Source organism: Pleurodeles waltl, chromosome 11 (genome assembly GCF_031143425.1).
Source record: "Pleurodeles waltl isolate 20211129_DDA chromosome 11, aPleWal1.hap1.20221129, whole genome shotgun sequence".
Taxonomy (NCBI): Eukaryota; Metazoa; Chordata; class Amphibia; order Caudata; family Salamandridae; genus Pleurodeles; species Pleurodeles waltl.
In genome coordinates this window covers 42,216,274-42,238,323 of record NC_090450.1, presented here as the reverse complement: position 1 = coordinate 42,238,323, position 22,050 = coordinate 42,216,274, and the positions used below count along the sequence as shown (strand labels likewise).

General features: G+C 42.9%; 1 protein-coding gene across 1 annotated transcript in view; it reads right to left on the bottom strand.

The window, feature by feature from the left end:
* Positions 1-20,603, bottom strand: part of LOC138266552 (dehydrogenase/reductase SDR family member 4-like) — a 208,403-nt gene extending 187,800 nt beyond the window's left edge. Inside the window, exons 1-2 of the mRNA XM_069215404.1 lie at positions 20,446-20,603; positions 11,610-11,679 (exon numbers count right to left, since the gene is read on the bottom strand). The gene's annotated coding sequence lies outside the window, so the exon portion shown is untranslated. The remainder of the gene's footprint in view (positions 1-11,609; positions 11,680-20,445) is intronic.
* Positions 20,604-22,050: the final 1,447 nt, after the last annotated feature.

Below are 22,050 nucleotides of genomic sequence, written 5' to 3'. Positions count from 1 at the left end.
TTCCAGTTGTGAATGCTCGCCGAGTGTGACGTTCACAGAACGTTTGTGAACCGGCCTCGGCGGAGCATCGACTCCACAGAACTTTCTTAGAGACACAAAAATGAAGTGAGGCAATGGGCGGACTACAAGGAAGAATAACAGGTTTTCTTTCCCTCCCAATAAAAACAACTCACTGTAATTACTGTCTCAAATGAGAAGGGTGGTAACACAGAATTTCTCAACACAGATTATGCTCATAAGTGTTGACAGTTAACTTGGACACTCAGGTGATTTAAGGCTACCATTAGCGTGAGCCAGTGAAAACACCAATGCAAGCTGGGAGAATGGCTCGGTTAACTGCTTGCAGCTCACATACTTGGTGCTCCCCGGGCCACAAAGTAAAGTTCCAGCCACAGCTGCAGCCGGCTCAGACATCCATTCTTACGAGCAATATAAATTAAGAACCAATATACCTATTACTAGTAAAACATATTGGGGGTTATTCTAACTTTGGAGGAGGTGTTAATCCGTCCCAAAAGTGACGGAAAAGTGACGGATTTACCACCAGCCGTATTACGAGTCCATTATATCCTATGGAACTCGTAATACGGCTGGTGGTATATCCGTCACTTTACCGTCACTTTTGGGACGGATTAACACTCCTCCAAAGTTAGAATAACCCCCATTGTGTAGAGCTCCTGGAAATGGCAGGAGTGTCATATAACACTACATGTAAAGTAAGGGATTGCACCTATGTTTGAGGTGTTTTAATATATTTGTTAATCATATTGTGGATTCATATAGTTTTGTGTGTATAATATATAGATATTTTATGCTATGTTCTTGTTTATTTTTGTACCGTATTTGTTATCTTTTGGGGTCTTAAATATTTTTAAGTTAGATAATATTTGACAGTCAATAAAAATCATTTAACTTTATTTCAATTTAGAAAGTTAAATATTACACTGATATTATTTGTTAATATTACATTTAAAATATATTTCATAGAAGTGTTTTTTTTCTTGTTTAAATTGTAGTAAAATGTATATTATTATATTTTTAAGTTTTGTAAGTTGTAAATGTATTCATTCATTTTTATTTTATTTCTTAGTTTACTAATATAGATTAATTTTTCATTTTGTAAATTGTATTCTTTATTGTAAATTTGTTTGGAGTAAATCTAGATCTTGTTTGAAATGTAATGTTACATTTTTCTAACAATTTGTTTATTTTACACTATAGTGAGAGTAGTGACTTGAACTCTCTAAAATTTTGAAGGTTACCATGCAAAATGGTGCAGATTGGAGTGAATATAATGAATGTATTCCCCTCAAAATTGAACACTTTCCCCCATGTGGTTTAGATTGGAGTGGAATAGTAAAGTCTATTCCCCTCAAACTCTATCACTTTTTCCAATGTAGCTTAGATTGGAGTGGGAATATTAAGTCTACATCCATCAAGGTTCAATGGTTTCCGCAATGTGCTTCAGATTGAAGGGGTGGTAGTAATTCTACCCCCTCAAAATCAAATGCTTCCCCCAATGTGGCTTAAATTGGAGTGGTAATAGTAAGTCTCCCTCCTTAGAATCAAAAGCTTTTCTTAATGAAGCTTTGGTTGGAGTTGGAATAGTAAATCTATTCCCATCAAAGTCCAACGCTTTCCTCACTGTGCCTTAGGTCAAATTGGGAAAAGTAAATCTATTGCCTCAAAACAACACCTTCCCCAATGTGGCTTAGACTTGAGTAGGAATAGTCAATTTTTCCCACATTACAATCCAACCCTTTCCTCAATGTGGTTTATATTGGAGTGTAAATAGCAAATCTATTCCTCTAAATGTCAACACCTTCCACAATGTACCTTGAATTGGAATTAGACAAGTAAGTCTACCCCCTCACAGTCCAAGGTTTTCCCCAATGTGGCATAAACTGTAGTGGAATAGGTCATTTATCCTGCTTAAGGTCCAGTGCTGAATTCAATGTGTCTTAGGGTGGATCCAGTGAAAATAGTAAATCTATTCTCCACCCCCAAGTGTGGCTTAGATTTGTGTATGAATAGTAAATGTAACCCCCTTAAAGTTCAACATTTTTCTCAATGTGATTTAGATTGGACCCGGAATAGTAAATCTGTACCCCTCAAAGTCCAACACTTTACCAAGTGTGGCTTAGATTGGAGTTGGAATAGCAAATATACCCCTCTCAGAATCAAACCTTTTCCCAACGTGACTTCCATTGGAATGGGCATACTAAATCTACCTCCTCGAAGTCCAAAGCTTTTTACAATGTGACAGGTTTGGATGGGAATAGTAAATGTGCATATTTTTATGATTACAGTTTTGTAGAATGTATTTTATGTTGGAGTTTCAAAATATTTGTAGTGCTTTGTAAATTGTTCACTTGGTTCAATGTGTTTAATTTTAGTGAGGAAGAAATACTTCTTTATGAATTGTTTTTTGTTTGTTTGAAGATGTGTTGGTGGAATTAGTTCTTATATACCAATTGCAAATTGTCACCATGATTCGCTTTACATTTTAGTGAAAATTCAAGAATGACACACTGTTTTTGTCCGGTAAGTTCTTACATTCATTTGTTTTAATAAGATGCACAAGTCTGTACTTTTGTTTTTGTATATTTTGTATTTATTTAAATTCAAAGAAGCACTCATTACCATAGTGGTCCTTAATGCAGAAGGGCAATATTTTATGTGCGGATGTGCTACTTGTGCAGCATGGTGAAACTGAAAGAGAAATCAGTCAGTAGCTGACTTGTTCTCACATGTCCCATGATACATGATGCAGTGGCTGCAAGAAATATGTGAATGGCACAACAGCAATAATGGATGAGTCTGACTCAAAAAAACCCTGTAAGTATCAATGTTATACACATAATTGTAGCAAATTTAAAACGGTTTTGGCTAGCCCCAGACTTTAAAAACCGAGTCCATCTGTCTGCCAGCCTCTTCCCTTTGCTAATGCTTTAAAACAATATTTTGGTAAAACTTTCTTACAAATAAATAGTGAAGCTCATAAAGACAGAGAGGCTTGCAAACACAGGCAGATAAGAATACTTGCAAAGACAGAGAGGTTTGTATAGATTGGAAGTGTTTTAAAGATAGATAACCGAGAGAGGTTGTATGGATAGTGTTGCAAATATAGATAGATAGATAGATAGATAGATAGATAGATAGATAGATAGATAGATAGATAGATAGATAGATAGATAGGGAAATTAGAATGAACACCAGAGCTACAATTGGTGATATAATAGTCTTTATAAGCTGGATCCGCAAGTGTACTGAAAGCACACTAGAAAGCCACAAAATATAGGTTTTCAATATAATGGCATACAGAAGCACTGAAAGCAACCTGTAGGCAGGACATTCAAACTAATTTGGTTTACAAATATAACAGTAGCCCACAATAAAAATGTATAATTTTACAATTGTAAACGCACTTTATTAGTAGCCCACAATAAAAATGTATAATTTTACAGCTGTAAACGCACTTTATTATGTGCTTACTTTAAAATGACAGCTTCTTGAAGAACAGTTTGAAATGGGCACAATTTGGCATGCTTTGAAATAGCAATGGTCAGATAAAAATGCCAATCCAAAAGAAATTTTCAATACCATTAGCAGGAGACAGGAACTAATAACGCTGGAATGCAGCTTGTGCTGAAAATGGAAGAGCTGCTACAAAGCGTCCTACTATCACATCAGGCTCTAAACACAGAGGGGTGGAGAAGGGTGTGGATGGCAATATAATTTATTAAGCATTGGTGTCATGCATGATACGTAAAGAGTGTGCTCCAAGTTTGACGTAGTACTGTGTGAACACATATCAATCATGTTGCTGAAAGCAAAGATGTGTGAGGATAGATTTACTAGTAGCATATACTGATTAGTAAGGACTGTGACCTAAGAGGAACCGAGGACCTCTTTTAGAATTTGATGGGACATCCATCCAAAAGATGTCCAGTCCCTCAAACTTGTAGGTCCCTACTCTAATTGGAACTGGCGGAAATACTGTGTTTCACAAGGGGAAGCCTCTGCTGGTTCTGCTGACAGCAACCTTTGACCATCCAATGAATGTCTACCATGGGGCCATCAGTCATTTTAAATTAGAAGTCTTTCTGTTTCACATTTCTTTCTGTTCAGGACCACGAAGGAAAGGTTTCTGGTCCTAAAAAAGAAATTGAAGAAATGCCTCTTGTACCCTAAAGAAAACTCCTAGGCTGTCAGCCTTTTAGGGACAAATGTGTGCTTTTGTGGGCTAGGTTTTTAAAAAACAAATAACATTGCTGAGCGTGTCCATTAAATATGACAGCCACATAGAATATCTTCAGTGCCTTCAGTGGAGCCTCCATGAGGTGGAACAGCTGAAGGCACACAGATTCCTGACTCCTTGTTGGAAATCTCTAAGCATGATGGGCATCTTCTACCAGGTCAGCAGAGACCTTCCTTCCACTGGGTTGGTGAACAGTCCAGCATTTAAATGAAGTCCTGAGTCCTGGTTATGAGAAAAATCACATCTTATCCTAAGTCGTCTGGGGAGCAGTGTAATGAAATTCAATTGCTCCTTGAAAACAGTGGAAGCTGACCATCAAATGTGTCTGCATCGTGCTGTCTGTCTTTGTTGCTGGTGGAGAAATAAAACTAGGAGAGGAGAACTGCACCATATCTGGCATTCATTAATAACTTAGGAGAACTGCACCATTTCTGGCATTCGATAACAAACTAGGAGAACTGCAGCATGCCTGGCATTCATTAATAAACTTAACAGTGGTGACGAGTGGCCTCTGATGGAATAGGCCAACTCCATCATTTGAAGAACCACGTATCACTGAGGATTCACCTTGCAGAGCGAAATATGAAATTAGTCTTTCAAACATTTTCACAGTACAATGTCAACAACTTGCGATTAAGCTACAATTTACAGTTGGAGTAGTACTTCACAACCTAGTGACTGAAAATCCCAACATCTACGAAAAAATAGATGAGATTACAGTGGGTAATGGGGAAGGAGAACTAAGGGACATTCAAGAAATGTCAATAACCGTGCTGGAGAGACATTTTGGACCATGAATCAATTTTGGAATGGATAGACACATGCTTTTCACTAGGGTACAAGCCAAGAAGGAAAATGTTGAACACTAGGTCACTTCTTTGAAATGTGTGGCATGTATCAATGTATTTAGGGACTTAACATATTCTCTAATCAGAGATCAACTGGGGTATGTTATATCTCTCACGTAAGGGTACAGGACAAACATTTGACGAAAATTCCCACACTAAAGTTCACCAATGATATTTTAGAAGGAATTTGACATACGTAATGTTGGTTCACGGAAATGCAAATTGGCGCACCAGGCACAATTGAAAGACCATGGAATAGTCTGTATTAAGGTAACAAACATACTGTACTCTTATCCCAGAAACGTAAGCATATTCAAGGAATGCATAGTTAAATAAATGTTACAGGCGTAATAAGTTGTTATGCCCGCAATATGTTGTGCAGAAATTGTGGAAACATGGGTCACTTAGCTTGTGTGTAGTAGGAATCCTTAAATACAAAGATCCAGATTACAAGGCCCTATTGCCACTGGAGCGTCACTTTGTGTGACGCTCTGGTGGCGCTAACCACTGTTCCATATTCACAAGGAGGTGTGTGACCGGGTGTTCCCGGCACAGAGAGCCACAAGTGACGTATCGGACGATGCCGATACGTCACTTCCGCGTCTCCCCGTTACCAGGGAAACGCGGCGAGAGCGAGGCAGGCAGGACGCCGTTGCCTGGGAAACCAGGACGGTTTTCCGGGACGACGGAAGAAAAGGGGAGGACGCGCCGCGACGGGGGCAGAACGAGGAGCAGAAGGAGGATGGGAGGAGAAAGGAGAGCGAGGAGCAGAAGGAGGTCGGAAGGAGAGAGGAGCGCGAGTGGAAGAAGGAGGACGGGAGGAGAAAGGAGCGCGAGGAGCAGAAGGAGGTCGGGAGAAGAGAGGAGCGCGAGTGGAAGAAGGAGGACAGGAGGAGAGAGGAGCGCCAGAGCCTGGAGGAAGGAGACACACAGGAGGATCACTACGACGCCAGCCACGACCCTGAAGGGTCGTGGCTAAGCAAGGTACGGTCCTTGTGGACACAGAAAAGAGGCATAAGTAAAAAGGGGACTGGGGAGGGGGTATAGAGGAGGGGTGAGAAGGGAGGACTAGAAAGGGGCACCGCGACCAGCACATCTGTGACACTTATTCCTCACTAAAATTAGATGTGGTCACGTCATTCCCCCAACTCCTCACTGGCACCAACCCCCTCCTTTTTGTGTTTACCTTTTCCCCAGTCAGCGATAGTCGAGAGAGAAAAACCCCCGGTTATAGACCCAATACTTAACTCAGCGTTTTTTCCTTCTGTTTCCGGTATCTTCCTGGATTCACCTGAGTGGGCAAGGCCGTACTTCAACCTGGAAGAGACAACAAGATCAACATAAGAAATCACCAATCTGGGAAAAGATAAAGAACAAGGACAGAATTACGGGAAAATCCAATCGTACCTTTGTTAAAAACACTTTTCACCATATAACTTAGAATAAACAACTTACCAAAATAATAACAACGCCTCTCCGTTGTCTTTATACTGTTCGATCTGTCACAGTGGTGTCAGAAGTGGGATCAATCCTGTTGCACCCCTTCCCGACAGTCGAACAGTATACACAATGAATGACAACCCCTCGTTGGAAGATATGATAAAACAATTGGCCGAAGGCCAGCGACATCTGCAGTTGGTGTGGGAGGCACACCAGCGAGAAGCAAAAGAGGACAGGGAAGCCTTACAGTCGGCTTTGAAAAGTCAGGCAACAATCCTAGCGAATAATCAACTGGTCCACGAGACGGCCATGAAAAAGTTAACCGAGACTATTGCTAGTAGTAAGGTTCACCCCAATGTACCCAGTTCTGTGTTGCAGAAATATCAAGACGGTGAAGACCCCGAAGCCTTTTTCACCAATTTTGAGAGAGTGGCTTCATCAGCCCAATGGCCTGAGGATAGATGGGGTCAGTATGTCGCCCCCCTACTTACGGGAATATTACAAGCAGCGTATCAAGCAGCAAACCCGGGCGGAACCACGCCATACCAAGAGATAAAGATTAGTATCTTAGAACGTGTGGGACATGGCACTGAATACTATAGGGTCAAATTCAGGAAAATCAAATGGGGACCGAATGAGGATCCCCGAACCTTTTATTATCGAGTAAAAGATTTGGCGTTGAAATGGTTGGGTCCTTCCGGGAATAGTAGGGAGGAAGTGATCCAAACGATCGTTCTCGAACAATATCTGGAGGCCCTGCCCACGGCCACAAAACACTGGATCCGTCAACATCCAAAGGTGAATACTGACATGGCGATCGAATTAGCATGTGCCCATCATCGCTCGGCGGATATAAGAAGTGTAACACCCCGACCCAGCCTAAAACCGGGACCTTCTAACCCTAAAAGCACTCCAAGAGCCCTTTCCGATGAACCAGTTCCTCGCAGAATAATCGACCATCCACCGATAGCCGGACCCCAATGTTATAACTGTAGGGAATGGGGACACATTGCCCGTATGTGCCCGAGGAAACAGGATAGTAGTGAGCCAATGGAGAAAGGAGTTACTAGGCGACGGGTACTGTGTACCGGAAGAGGTAACCAGAAATTTAAACAGACCCTGAACGTCAATGGACGAGCGGTATGGGCTCTTATTGATTCAGGGTGTAGCCAATCTGTAGTGAGGAAAGATATAGTAAACGTGGTAGATAAAGAAGCAGAGCGATGGGTGAATATTTGCTGTATTCACGGAGATAAAGAGCAATACCCCTTACATGAAATAACGGTGGAATGGGGAACGTACCGGGATGTCCTACCTATGGGAATAATGACAGACCTGATCGAGGAGTGTATCATCGGAACTGATTATGAACATTTTCAAGAGATCCTGGATTATGTTAGACAACCCAAACTGACACAGGACTGGTGGAAAGAAGCTCCCTTTTCTGACAGTGTTATAGAATGCCCCATAACACGTAGGAAATTGTCACGTAGAGAAAAACGAGTAGAAAGAGCGAATCATCTGGGAAAAGAGGTACCAGGACAAAGCCCAGGTCTTATTGCCGAAACACATGAGGCCCCTGTCAGTTTTCCCCAGCAACAAAGAGAAGATCCTTCTCTCGCCCAAGCCTGGAAGTCAGCAAAAGAGGAGGAAACCGAGGAGGTGGGTCCCTACTTCCTCATTAAGAAAAACCTCTTATACAGGATAACCACTACTAGTACAGGGGAACAGAAACAACAATTATTGGTACCAGAACATTATAGAGATCAGGTCCTAACTCTGGCTCATTGTCAACCAGGTGGGGGTCATTATGGGAGGGAAAAAACAGAAGAATATCTCCTCCGACGGTTCTATTGGCCGGGGGTTTTCGCCCACATACGCAAATATTGTTCCCAATGTCCCAGGTGCCAACTTACTGAACCATGTAGACCTAAGAAAGCCCCTCTAATGCCCCTACCGATCATAGACATTCCCTTCAGTAGGATAGGGATGGACCTAATTGGGCCTGTAGTGCTATCAACGAAAGGTCACACGTATATCCTAGTCATGGTTGATTATGCCACCCGATATCCCGAGGCCGTTCCTTTAAAAAGTATGACAACCAAAACGGTTGCCCAAGCAATGATAAACATCTTCTCTCGAGTTGGGTTTCCGCATGAACTACTCACCGACCAGGGGACCCCCTTTATGTCTACCCTCATGAAGCAGGTGTGTAAGACATTAGGTATTTCCCAAATTCGAACTTCGGTATACCATCCCCAGACGGATGGACTGGTGGAACGGTATAACCAAACAATAAAAACCTTACTGAGAAAAGTAGTAGAAGACTCAGGGAGAGACTGGGATCAAAAATTACCATTAGTGCTATACGCTATACGAACCCATGAACAGGCCTCTCCAGGCCACAGCCCTTTTGAGCTCGTGTTCGGAAGACAGCCTCGATCCCTTTTAGATATGGCCATTGAAACATGGGAAGAAGAGGCAGAAGAAGGAGGAAGACCCCTACTAGAATATGCCCACAATTTACGGTCTCAGCTACAAGGTTTATGGGAAACAGTCAGAGTAAATATGGAACGAGCTCAACAAACTCAAAAACAGTATTATAACCGAGGGAGTAAGTTAAGGGTTTTACAATCAGGAGATCAGGTGTTAATAATGCGTCCCACGTCTGAACAAAAACTGATCGGCAAATGGCAGGGTCCCTATAAGGTACTACGAGCTGTTTCTCCTGTCACCTACCTGATTGAAATCTCGAGCACTCCTCAGAAAACCCAGATTTATCATATAAATCTCCTAAAAAAATGGGAAGAACCAGACAACTCGGACACTTCCGGAGTAATGGCCAGATTCCTATCTCCTAGCAACAACTTAAATATCGAGTTCTGTCCAACTGAACACAACGATGAGGAGGGGCTACCCGCAGTAAATGAAACCTTAACGAGATCAGAGAAGGAACAGGTATATAGCTTACTAGAGCACTTCCGAAAGTTCTTTTCAGTAATGCCAGGTAAAACCACCTTGATAACCCATAAAATAAGAACTACACCAGGTAAAATTGTTAGGTTACGGCCGCATCGTATCCCCGAGGCAAGGAAACAGATTATGGAGACCGAAATACAGAAAATGCTAGAACTAGGAGTGATAGAGCCTTCGACTAGTCCCTGGTGCTCCCCAGTTGTTCTGGTGCCAAAACCTGATGGTACTATTAGATTCTGTATTGACTTCCGGAAGCTTAACGAACATTCAATGTTTGACACATATCCCAAACCCAGAGTAGATGACGTCCTAGAAAAACTAGGAAAAGCAAAATATATGTCCACCTTAGATTTGACAAAAGGGTATTGGCAGATTCCCTTAGCCCCAGAGGATAAAGAGAAAACAGCTTTTGCCACTCAGTCCGGTCTTTATCAGTTCACCGTGCTACCATTCGGTCTCCATGGAGCGCCAGCTACGTTCCAACGGTTAATGGATAGACTCTTAAACCCATTTCAGTCCTTTGCAGCAGCTTACCTAGATGATGTAGTTATATTTAGTGAAACCTGGAACGAGCATCTAAAACATTTACAACAGATATTCCACACTCTCACCAACGCTGGGTTAACTGCCAACCCCAAAAAGTGCGTTATAGGAAAACCCGACATATCATACTTAGGATACAAAATCAGTCAAGGGAGCCTACAACCTCAAACAAAAAAAGTAGATGCCATTCTAAATGCACCTAATCCTACAACCAAGAAAGATTTGCGCTCGTTCCTAGGGTTGGTAGGCTACTATCGAAGGTTCATACCCGAATATTCCACCCTTGCCGCCCCTCTCACAGATCTTTTGTCTAAATCCCATCCTAATCGGTTAGCACCTTTTTCGGAACAACAGAAAGCTAGCTTTGACCAGAGACCCAATACTCTGGTGCCCGGATTTTTCGAAACCTTTTCATTTATACACGGATGCCTCTGATGTAGGTTTGGGGGGGGTACTGGCCCAACCCGACGAGGAAGGTAGGGATCACCCGGTAGTATATGTCAGTAGAAAACTGTTTCCCCGGGAAAAGCACTATCCAACCATCGAAAAGGAATGTTTGGCCATTAAATGGGCCGTGGATACATTACAGTATTACCTTTTGGGTCGACCGTTTTTACTTTTTACGGATCATGCTCCCCTCACTTGGTTATCCGCTCATAAGGATACCAATTCCCGGATTTTAAGATGGTTCCTTGAACTACAACCATTTTCCTTTCAGGTCCGTCACATACCAGGACCCCAACAGGCCCGGCTGATTTTTTGTCTCGGTTCCCGGACTCTACTGCGGTCCTCGAACAGGACCGTTCATGGGGAGAGGTGTGTGACCGGGTGTTCCCGGCACAGAGAGCCACAAGTGACGTATCGGACGATGCCGATACGTCACTTCCGCGTCTCCCCGTTACCAGGGAAACGCGGCGAGGCAGGCAGGACGCCGTTGCCTGGGAAACCAGGACGGTTTTCCGGGACGACGGAAGAAAAGGGGAGGACGCGCCGCGACGGGGGCAGAACGAGGAGCAGAAGGAGGACGGGAGGAGAAAGGAGAGCGAGAAGCAGAATGAGGTCGGAAGGAGAGAGGAGCGCGAGTGGAAGAAGGAGGACGGGAGGAGAAAGGAGCGCGAGGAGCAGAAGGTGGTCGGGAGAAGAGAGGAGCGCGAGTGGAAGAAGGAGGACGGGAGGAGAGAGGAGCGCCAGAGCCTGGAGGAAGGAGACACACAGGAGGATCACTACGACGCCAGCCACGACCCTGGAGGGTCGTGGCTAAGCAAGGTACGGTCCTTGTGGACACAGAAAAGAGGCATAAGTAAAAAGGGGACTGGGGAGGGGGAGGGGGAGGGGGTATAGAGGAGGGGTGGGAAGGGAGGACTAGAAAGGGGCACCGCGACCAGCACATCTGTGACACTTATTCCTCACTAAAATTAGATGTGGTCACGTCATTCCCCCAACTCCTCACTGGCACCAACCCCCTCCTTTTTGTGTTTACCTTTTCCCCAGTCAGCGATAGTCGAGAGAGAAAAACCCCCGGTTATAGACCCAATACTTACCTCCGCGTTTTTTCCTTCTGTTTCCGGTATCTTCCTGGATTCACCTGAGTGGGCAAGGCCGTACTTCAACCTGGAAGAGACAACAAGATCAACATAAGAAATCACCAATCTGGGAAAAGATAAAGAACAAGGACAGAATTATGGCAAAATCCAATCGTACCTTTGTTTAAAACACTTTTCACCATATAACTTAGAATAAACCACTTACCAAAATAATAACAACGCCTCTCCGTTGTCTTTATACTGTTCGATCTGTCACAAGGTGTAACAACACTTTTTGTGGCGTTACGCCCCCTTGTATATATGGGCCCCTCTGACACAGTTTTCTTCGTCAGAGGGGCATGCAATGGGTGTTGCAGTGGTCGTTCCATTGCAACACCCATTGCTTTTGACGCTGCCCCAGATTTATGAGAAATTGAAAATCTGAGGCAGCGGCAAAAAGTAACGCCCCCCCCAAGGGTGGCGTTAGCATGGCAAAACAAAAAGGAATGCTTTTAATTCTCCTCATTTTTTGCTTTTTCTATGTGTGCTGTATTCTACAGTACACATAGGGGCAAAATGCGAAGGATGATTGTTTATGTGCAGGAAGGTGTGCCTTCCTGCACATAAACAATCATTCAAAAATGACGCTTTGGTACTTCTATGTGTGCTGCTTTCTGCAGCACACATAGAAGTGCCATACTGCCATTGCATATTGTTTATGTGCAGGAAGAGATACCTTCCTGAACATAAACAATAACTCCCCCCCAAAGCAGACACCCTTGGTGCAAGGATGCCTGTGTTGGAGCACACAGCCTAATTTAGCACCAGTGCAGGGGAAACTCAGGGCTGTGCCGTATTCTTGCACAGCCCTGTGTTTTAAAACTGGCATAGCGTTGCACTACTGAGTTTGGCATAGCATCACACTGTGCCGGTTTCTTGTAAATCTGACCGAAAATGTGGTAGATACACCTAACATCAATGAAAATGTGATGTTACATATTCTGACACCAGATTGATGAAATGATTATCGGAGGAAACATGTTGATGTCAGAATGTGTAACTGAGGTGCAGGGGGAGGTGTCAGTCCTAGCCGTTACTGGGACTCCATACACACTCACTGGTAAGAAGAACTGGGGGAAAATCTGGTATGTGGAATTTAGAATTGTTTCCTTCTGATGAAAGTCCTGGTGGTTATGGGGGCATGGAACTAGACCTTATTGGATACACAGTAGCAAATATTAACTTCAGTAGGAGAGAAACAATAGGCTAGTTATACATAGCTCAGAATGGAGACAATCTGTTAGGATGGCGACATCAGAAGGATTTAGGTATTATGATTAATCCCAACTCTAATGATCAAGTTCTGTCAATAGTGAATATTAGTGAGGATGGTGATATTGACTGTAAATGTACAGATACTAAAAGGCTTTTAACACAAATTCATCTTAAAGAAAAATGCCAAGCAAGTTGTAGAGGGGGTACCTACCCTCAAGTTGGAACCTCTAAAAAAGGTCTTGGATTGATTGTTAAAGTTGAAAGTCATCAAATAATTAAATGACTCAGAGTGGTGTACACAGGTGGTTTTAGTGAAAGATGACTGGGGCACCAAAATAAAGATGTGTTTCAATCTCTTGGATTTAAATCTCTTTTTAGAGGTGTCAATCTTAGGGACTTCAATGAGTGCATATGAGTCGATCTCCAACCATTGCCAAAAATAACCAAACCACTTTCCATGTTGAACGTCATCAGTGTGCTTAGTGTTATGGACCTTTCTGCAGTATATCACCATGTGTAACTTCATGAAGCTTCCGGACCTCACATTTTTTGTTACACAATATGGGGCCTTTAGATTGATAATATGACCTTCAGCTTGGCTTTGGCCCATGTGCTTCCAAAGGCTGATGAACAATTAATTGAAGGAAAAGGGTCTCACACTGGAGAGAATTGTAGGTTAAGGGTTAAAACCTTCTCTTCTCTGGGACACACTGTGTCTGGCGAATGGGTTAGTCCTGAATTAAATTGGGCAGAATCAAACATCAAGGCTCCACCTCCCTGTGATAAAGATGATGTTAGATCATTTTTAGGTTTAGTGGAGTATTACTCAAAGTTCAGTTTGAACTTTGCAAGTGTTGTGTCGTCCTTGAGTTTACTATTGAAAAAATGAGTTAAGGTTGGTTGGTCTGAGGAATGCTAAGTAGCTTTTTTAAATGTAAAATCTTAGATCTGAATGATGCCTAGCCTGAGACATATTGAGACCACTATCAGAGCAATTCTAACCACTGAGGCCAGTTGAAATGTGTTTGGTGCTGTGCTGACACAAGTGGATAAGGAGAGGAGAGAGTGATAGCCTCTCATGATCATTAAAAAGGACAGAAGGGAGGTATTATGTCATAGAACACAAGGCTCTTGTATGTATGTGGACCATACATCATTTGCAATTATTTCTTTGGAGGTTGCTTTTCACACAAAGGACCTACCACAAACCTTTAAATAAGATATTCACTTGTAAGGGAACTGAGAGGGCAATTCAAAGGATGATGAAATGGGTTGAAAGTGTGATGGGATTCAACTTCAATGTAGAATACCTCCCTGATTTGAGAAATACTGCCACCAATTGCTTGTGCAGGATGCCTAAAGGGATCCCCAGTGACAAGTGTAGGCAGCCTTGTAATGTGGATCAGAGAATCAGCTTTGAAAAAAGGAGTTCCTTATTAAGACTGTGGACTGATCCACACTGCAGATTTTTATGATGACACACTCCCTATACTTATGTGTGTGGAAATATCTACCCCGACTGAAAAATCTTCAGGTGCAGCAAACACCTCATACATAAGTATACAGAGTGGGGATTCATTCTACTCTGCACATAGATTATTAGTAATCCTATTATCTACTCTAAGTTTCCATTTATGAATTCGGCCAGGAGTGGAGTACTAAAAATCAATCAATCAGTACATTTGTAGAGCGTGCTACTCACCCGCGAGGGTCCCAAGGCGCTTGAGGGGCAGGGGGAGCTGCTACTGCTCGAACAGCCAGGTCTTGAGGTGTCTCCTGTAGGTCAGCAGGTCCTTGGTCTGCCATAACTGGATGGGGAGGGTGTTCCAAGTCTTGGCGGCGAGGTAGGAGAATGATCTGCTGCCGGTTGTTGTCTTGCGGATGCATGGAACAGTGGTGAGTGCGAGGTCGGCGTAGCGGAGCTGTTGGTTCGGGGTGTAGAAGGTAAGTCGTTCATTGAGGTATGCTGGGCCGCTGTTGTGGAGTGCTTTGTGGGCGTTGGTGAGGAGCTTGAAGGTGATCCTCTTGTTGGCGGGGAGCCAGTGTAGGTTTCTCAGGAGGGCTGTGACGTGGCTGTGGATGTCGAGGATGAGGCGTGCCGAGGCGTTCTGTATGCGTTGCAGTCTTTTCTGGAGGTTGGCTGTGGTTCCCCCGTACAGAGTGTTGCCGTAGTCCAGTCTGCTGCTGACAAGGGCCTGGGTGACCGTCCTTCTTGTTACGGTGGGGATACACCTGTAGATCTTGCGGAGCATGCGGTGGGTGTTGAAGCAGGAGGATGAGACGGTGTTGACTTGTTGGGTCATATAGGGCGATGAGTCTAGGATGAAACCCAGGTTGCGTGAGTGGTTGGTGGGCGTTGGTGTGGCTCCCAGTGGGGTCGGCCACCAGGAGTCTTCCCAGTCAGAGGGGGTGGGACCGAGGATGAGGACCTCTGTCTTGTCCAAGTTCAGTGTAAGGCGACTGTCCATCCAGTTGGTGACGGCCTTCAATCCTTCGTGGAGGATGCTTTTGGCGGTGGCGAGGTCCTTGGTGAGGGAGAGGATCAGCTGGGTGTCGTCGGCATAAGAGACGATGTTGAGGTTGTGAGATCGGACGATGTTGGCAAGCAGTGCCATGTAGACGTTGAAGTGGGTCGGGCAGAGTGAAGATCCCTGGGGTACTCCACAGATGGTCTTGGTGGCTTCAGATTGGTAGGGGGGGGTGGACTCTTTGGGTTCTGCCGGTGAGGAAGGAGGTGATCCTGTCCAGGGCTTTTTCGAGGGTAAAAACGGTAATAATGAGCTTTGGCAAAGTGTCATGAATTATGTGGTAGCAGAATGGTTGTCATACAGCACTGTGAACAGAGGGTAAGCTTTTGAAATGTAAGAAATGAGTTGCACACAGTGGAAGGCTAATTATATAGTTGTGACAAACTGGTGCCTCCTGTGGGTCTCAGATGCAAGATTGTAGGTTGAACCCATGTGGAGGACAAGGTATTGGTGGCCAGGTCTAGACAGACATGTAGAGGCTGTAGTGGTAGACCACTTGCAGAGTACAGGAAGTGATAAATCCAAACTTGTTAGTGCAGCTCCACGACAGTCTCTTGTGAAAATACCCGAGGAGCCTTGTAGCAAAATGAGTTGAGACGTTGTTGGACTTTCTGACCTTTTTTCATTGGGAAAGAGCGTTGTGTTGGTGCTTGTTAATTACACATCAAATTGAGTGACAGCTTGTTAAGTAAGCTCAGTAACTCCCAAAGGTATTGAAGTTCTAGGAAGGTGTATTTGCATGTGAGGGAATTCCCAAGACGACAATCACAGACAATGTGGTCCATTGGATGTCCAAGTTCATTAGCAATATGTCAATTGACCATCACCGCACTGTAGCTTATGCACCCTAAACTAATAGCCTCATGGAAAGGATGAACAAATTAGTGAAGGTTTGTGTGCAGACAGCTGTTTAGAAGAGGATCCCTCTCAGGGGTATCTTGCATGAACAAATATTGGGCTCATCACATGACTCCTAACAATATTAGTAAGGTGTCCTCCTTCCAGTGTTTGATTGGAAGATTTCCTGAGACCAAGCTCAGCCCTTTTTGGTTGGAATGCAGGAAGAAGTTGGAAATGTGGGATGCAGAGAGGGTTTAGATTTAGCAGAAGAAATACAAACAATGTTATGATGCTAAACATAGTATTCAGCTACGGAGGCTTGGAGTGTGGGTGGAATTATGTTTGTGAAGAAGCCCTATTGGATGCCCAGAGTAAAGTCCAGCTATATAGGGCCATTCAGTATCGCAAGGTCAAGAAGGATGTGTTTTCTCTCAATGATGGTGAGGCTTGGAGACTGTGACATTTAGCTAAGTGTACACAACATGGCCTTCAGGATTTTGAACACAGGTTTGGATGAGACGTTGATCATCCTGTATGTGGCCAATTAGGATGAAGTGGTGACCATGAAAAGAAGACCAGCTCATTTCAATTAATCGTTCAACTGATTAATTAGTTATAACTATATATCCAAATCTATTCATGCTACTGTTAGCAGTTTTAGTATGTTCCTTTCAGTAATTATAATGTTTTATTTTGAGATTTTGTACACATGTATTTTGGTGCATGGAGGTGTTTAAGTTAAGAGATACCTTCCTGCACAAAAACAATTACCAGAAGTGTTTTCAGAATGCAGCACACATAGAAAACAGAAAAAAGGAGGAGAAATAAGGGTATTTCTCCTTGTTGCCCCTACCTTATGCCTCCCTTGGGGAGGCGTACTCGTTTGGTGCATTCCCAGGGTTACAAATCCTTGTATATCTGGGAATGTGTCAAAGTCATTGGGTGTTGTGCAGGAACACCCACCACAACACAAATGGAATGCCTCCCTGTCAAAGGGTGAGTCAACGTAGTGACTTGGCCTGCGTTGACTCAGTTCATATTTACAAGGCCATGAAAAGCCACGCAGGGTGGATTTATGTGGCCTTGTAAATATGGCCCTGCAGTGTGCTCTGCCGGCCCATCGCTAAAAGTGACGTTCTGGTGGCGCAAAGGGTCTTGTAAACGTGGTAACCAGTTTAGTGTTTTGAGGGCAGGTGTAACATGACCCTCCCTGTTAGGCTGAGGACTTGAGTTGCTGTGTTTTATATTTTTTGAAGTGTAGCAACTGATTTTCTGCTGAACCTAAAGTGAAGTCTGTTTGCATAGTAGACTCTTAACATCAGACGGAGTAGTGATGTTGGTATTCTAAAGAACTTAGGTTAAGTTAGGCAGGTTTTGGAATTCAGAATTTTCGAATTAAGGTCCTTGATCATGGCTAGGGTTTTTTTCTTAATTTGTACAACACTGTAGGTGGCTGTCTCAATTCCTGAAGCCTAGAGGATGTTGGGATATAGTGAGCACATCTGATTTTTAGATGATTTTCTACAATCCACTGTACCATGGTAATAGGCATTAGCTATCTACAGGGGCTTTGGCTGTTGTCTTTGTTGATCTTCTCGATGGGTACTTGGTTGGGTAGCTGTTGTTCTGAAAGGGTGGATTTTTAAGGGGATGAAAGGAAAATAATTTCCAGTGGGCCTGCAATACTCACACTCACAAGGACCTCTTCACAGGGGGCCTGGAGTTAGGTATGATGTTTATGGCACCTGATAAATAAACATATTGAGGGGTTATTCATTCAGTGCATAAATAGTACCTATTTCAGGTTTTCCGAAAAAAATGGAATATCATAGGGATTGTGGTGCTTACCTTAGCAAAATTTGAATTTCCTGGTATGTTCCAGATCTTTGTCACCCTTAATATTTTGTCAGATTTGCTAAAAGGTAACAGTGGGTGTGGTGTTACTAAGTATGTGCCGCTTGTGATAAAACAATGTAAAGACAATTATTATGATATGTGCTTTAACAGTTAACATAGAAGTTATTAGTCACTCATAATGGGGGGGGGGGGGGGGGCTAAGCCCTAACCAGCTCAATAATTTCAAAATCCAAATCAGCCCAAAGTACCATTTCATAGTGAAGAGCATATTACACAAGTGAAGGGAATATTACACCAAGGGTATAATTGGAACATTTTCAAGTCAGTACACAACATAAAAACTTTACTATTAAATATGGTACAATATCAACATAAATAATGTGTTATTCAATAATGTATTTACAGTGAACATCCAGCTTTAAATCTGCATATACATATCTGCCAAGTTTTCAGAAGCATATGTGTGAGTATATTTCTATGGTTTCGGAGTGTGTATGAGTGACATTCTATTGTCGAATGTATGACAAGTCAAGTGACGCTTTTTCATGTGTAAATTGAAGCAATAACCACTATTTGGAGTGGCTCGCTGTGAATTTCCTGTTACTGTATCTGATCATCACACAACAATGAAATAAACCTGAATCTAGCCACACCCCTTTGCGTTGCTAATGCTTGTTAGCAGTATTGGATCAATGAGTAATACAAATTATATTGTTCTGAACAAATAGAATTTAAACTGTCGCAATTCTGAGAATATTAGACTGTCAATTTAACATTAGTAAGCCTGTGGAAGGGGTGTCGTCTTTAACATGTTACAGTCACTCCTTCTCTCCCCTTTATACAACTTTCCTCTGCAGTTTTTCACTCCGTTAGCCACTTATACTCTTTTTCTCCTTTCATCTCTCTGAGGCAATGCTTAATTTGTGCTTGTTGTTTCCGGTGCTGAGCACCGGCACCTATTTCTGAGGGCCGGTGCTTAGTTTTGTGTCTCAAGCATTTACTGTGAGCAAAAGATACGTGGGAAAGACAGAGGAAGAGAAAAAAGAAGAAGCGTCAGAAAGGGTAAAAGCAGGAAGCTGCAAGAGTGAGCTGAAGGGGCGGGAGTGGCTGTTATTGGATTGAAGAGGCCCGAGGTGACTTCAGGATTACTCTGTCTCAGGATTATGTGCTCGCACTTTTAATTGCAGCAGCAGCGTGTTAGGAGGAGAGCTTTTAGCACCGGCACCTTTTTATTTACAAATTAAGCACTGCTCTGAGGTCCTCAATTTGCATACCTTACGTTATCTCTTTCCTCTTAACCACTATGGGGGTTATTACAACTTTGGAGGCGGTGTTAATCAGTCCCAAAAGTGACGGTAAAGTGACGGATATACCACCAGCCGTATTACGAGTTCCATAGAATATAATGGACTCGTAATACTGCTGGTGGTATATCCGTCACTTTACTGTCACTTTTGGGACGGATTAACACCTCCTCCAAAGTTGTAATAACCCCCTATATTTTCATTGTTTCTGCATGCAGTTCCTTGTGTCGCTACCTTTGCAATGCTATCTCTCATTCCTGCATACACCATCTCTGTCTTTCACATCACCAGTAAATACAACATTACTTTGAGAGATGTGTACTTCTTCACAATTCTTTACTGTAAACAGTCATTACATTTGGCACATTTGTGACATCTGGCTTGTGCACTATGCACAGGGACTACAGATTAAATGAACATGCAGTCATAGCAACTTTATAACTCGCCAACAGGCACTGCAAAGAAACTGTAACTGACTTCAGCCTCAACTCCCAAGTTCTCTCTATCCTGCCCCATCATGCACAGTCACCAATAACCTGAACTTACCCAGACCCCAAGAGGTGACTCCATTCACAGTATTACCTTTATAAGGGTCACATATTACAAGAAATTGTGTACAGAAACACACCATCTGGAAAAGCATATTCTCTGAGGGAAAACAAGTTACAGAAAAACTGTGGACCAAAACTAGGGACTGCATTACTGACATTAATCACCTTAAGGGAAGTTTACCATTGTGCTGGATGATTTTTTAAAGAGGTCAGTGATTGTATGAGGATGTGGTCTGAACATCTTTATGAGCCACCAACAGGCACAGTGAGAAGGATTTGCTGATGTAATCTTAAACTCCAGCGTTCTCAATCATGCTCCATTATGCATACGCGCAAATAAACTGCATTTACCTAGATACCTTGAGGTTATGCAGTATACAAGACATGTGATGCATGTGAATAGACTACAGAAAATCTAGAAAAAGCATATACTTTTAGAGAAGACAAGATGAGGTTAACCATGAAATGTAAATAGGACTGATTAACTCAAATGCATTACCTGGTTTAAGAACTGAGAAATGAATCCGGGTGGCTGTGTTGATGGTTAACAAAACGAGCTGCAGTCTGGTTGCACTGATCTCGCTGCTGCTGTGTGACTGATCTGTCAGGCTCAGAGTCCCAGACTGATCATACTCTGAGCAGAGCACTGAGTGCCTCCAACATGCGGGACTTGTAGCACAGAGTACTTGGCTGAGCGCTGATCCCTGGAGCAGCACACGTCTTCAAAGCTTGCTTCCAGGATGTGCCGGCCAGGATCCTTTTCAGAGTGGGTTGTTGCCATCAATGCCACATCAGTGAAGTAATATAGATTGTGAAAAACCAAAGTGTCTCAAAAATAGCACGTGTAGCAAATGAGTCATGCCCATTCAGCAGAAAAGTGGTACGGGTGTAGTATGTAGTCCACGGGGCATCTTGGAGAACACTGGTGCAAATATATTTCCAAAGCATTCTGTGGTAGCTCAATGCCATCTACAAACACCACGTTAGCCATTGAAATGCCACATAATTTACAAAGACGTTTATTTTTAATGATAGAACAACGCAGTACATAATGGATAATGTGTTGAACTCTGGGTTCAGCGAATATTTATAACATCATTTGTGCAACCAGGCACATCCTAAGGATTTTGGGTGTCCTGGGCCAAATGTATTTTGGGGGCCCCTGTTAGAAACAGATTTGAATTTATAATTCAAATTTAGTTCTTTCATGCCCTCTTTGGACTGGTCGCTTAGAGGACACAGATGCATCGGTTCAAATTTTAAATGTATTTACATCTAATATTAAAGGATAGTGATCTGTTTTTTCAATATTGTAACACAGCAGCAGCTCATTAATAATTAATGTAAATAATCTCTAAGACACTCTCCCATTTCTCGTATGTGACGATCTGTTGTGATGCTAAAAGCAGGCATTAAAAGGACACTCCCAATGTAATCAATGGGCCTCGTTGCACTTTGCAAACATTTTGACACTAGTGGAGCAAAGCACCACAATAGTGTCAAAAACATTGACGCTATTGTTCCTAATACCACCATGCTATGTCGTATCATAAATACAACGCACATATGGTGACGCTAGGGTGGCGCGGGGGGGGCAAGAAAAGTGACGCTGCATTGGATGCAGCAACACTTTTCTTAAATTCAGCCCAAAGTGCTTAGTTTATGCCTTCCTGACTGCTGATATATTTTGAAAAACTGTGCAATCCATTTCCAGTTATTTAAGTTTTGTTGTGAGTTAGAAAATAGCTGGCCATCTACAGCCTATCACACTCCCTGTACAACAAAATTGCAACATAGTTCCTTTTACAAAATCATTATACTTTGCAGTGAGAGTAAGAAAAATAAACACCAGTCTCCATGTGAAAGTAATAAGCAGCAATTTGTTAGCAGACTGAGCCGGACATGTTACCTCTGTTACAAAATAATTAAAAAAACAAAATCTAAAAGGCATCTTTATTGCTCATTCATCTTTAGATCTCTAGCATGGTTACTTTGGGAGTCTTGTAGCAGGCACCTCTCTCACCCCAGCTGATAGTGTCTATAAAACATATAAATTGCAAAAAGCTGGGTCCAAGTAATATTTCCAGGGCCACCATAGTCACTC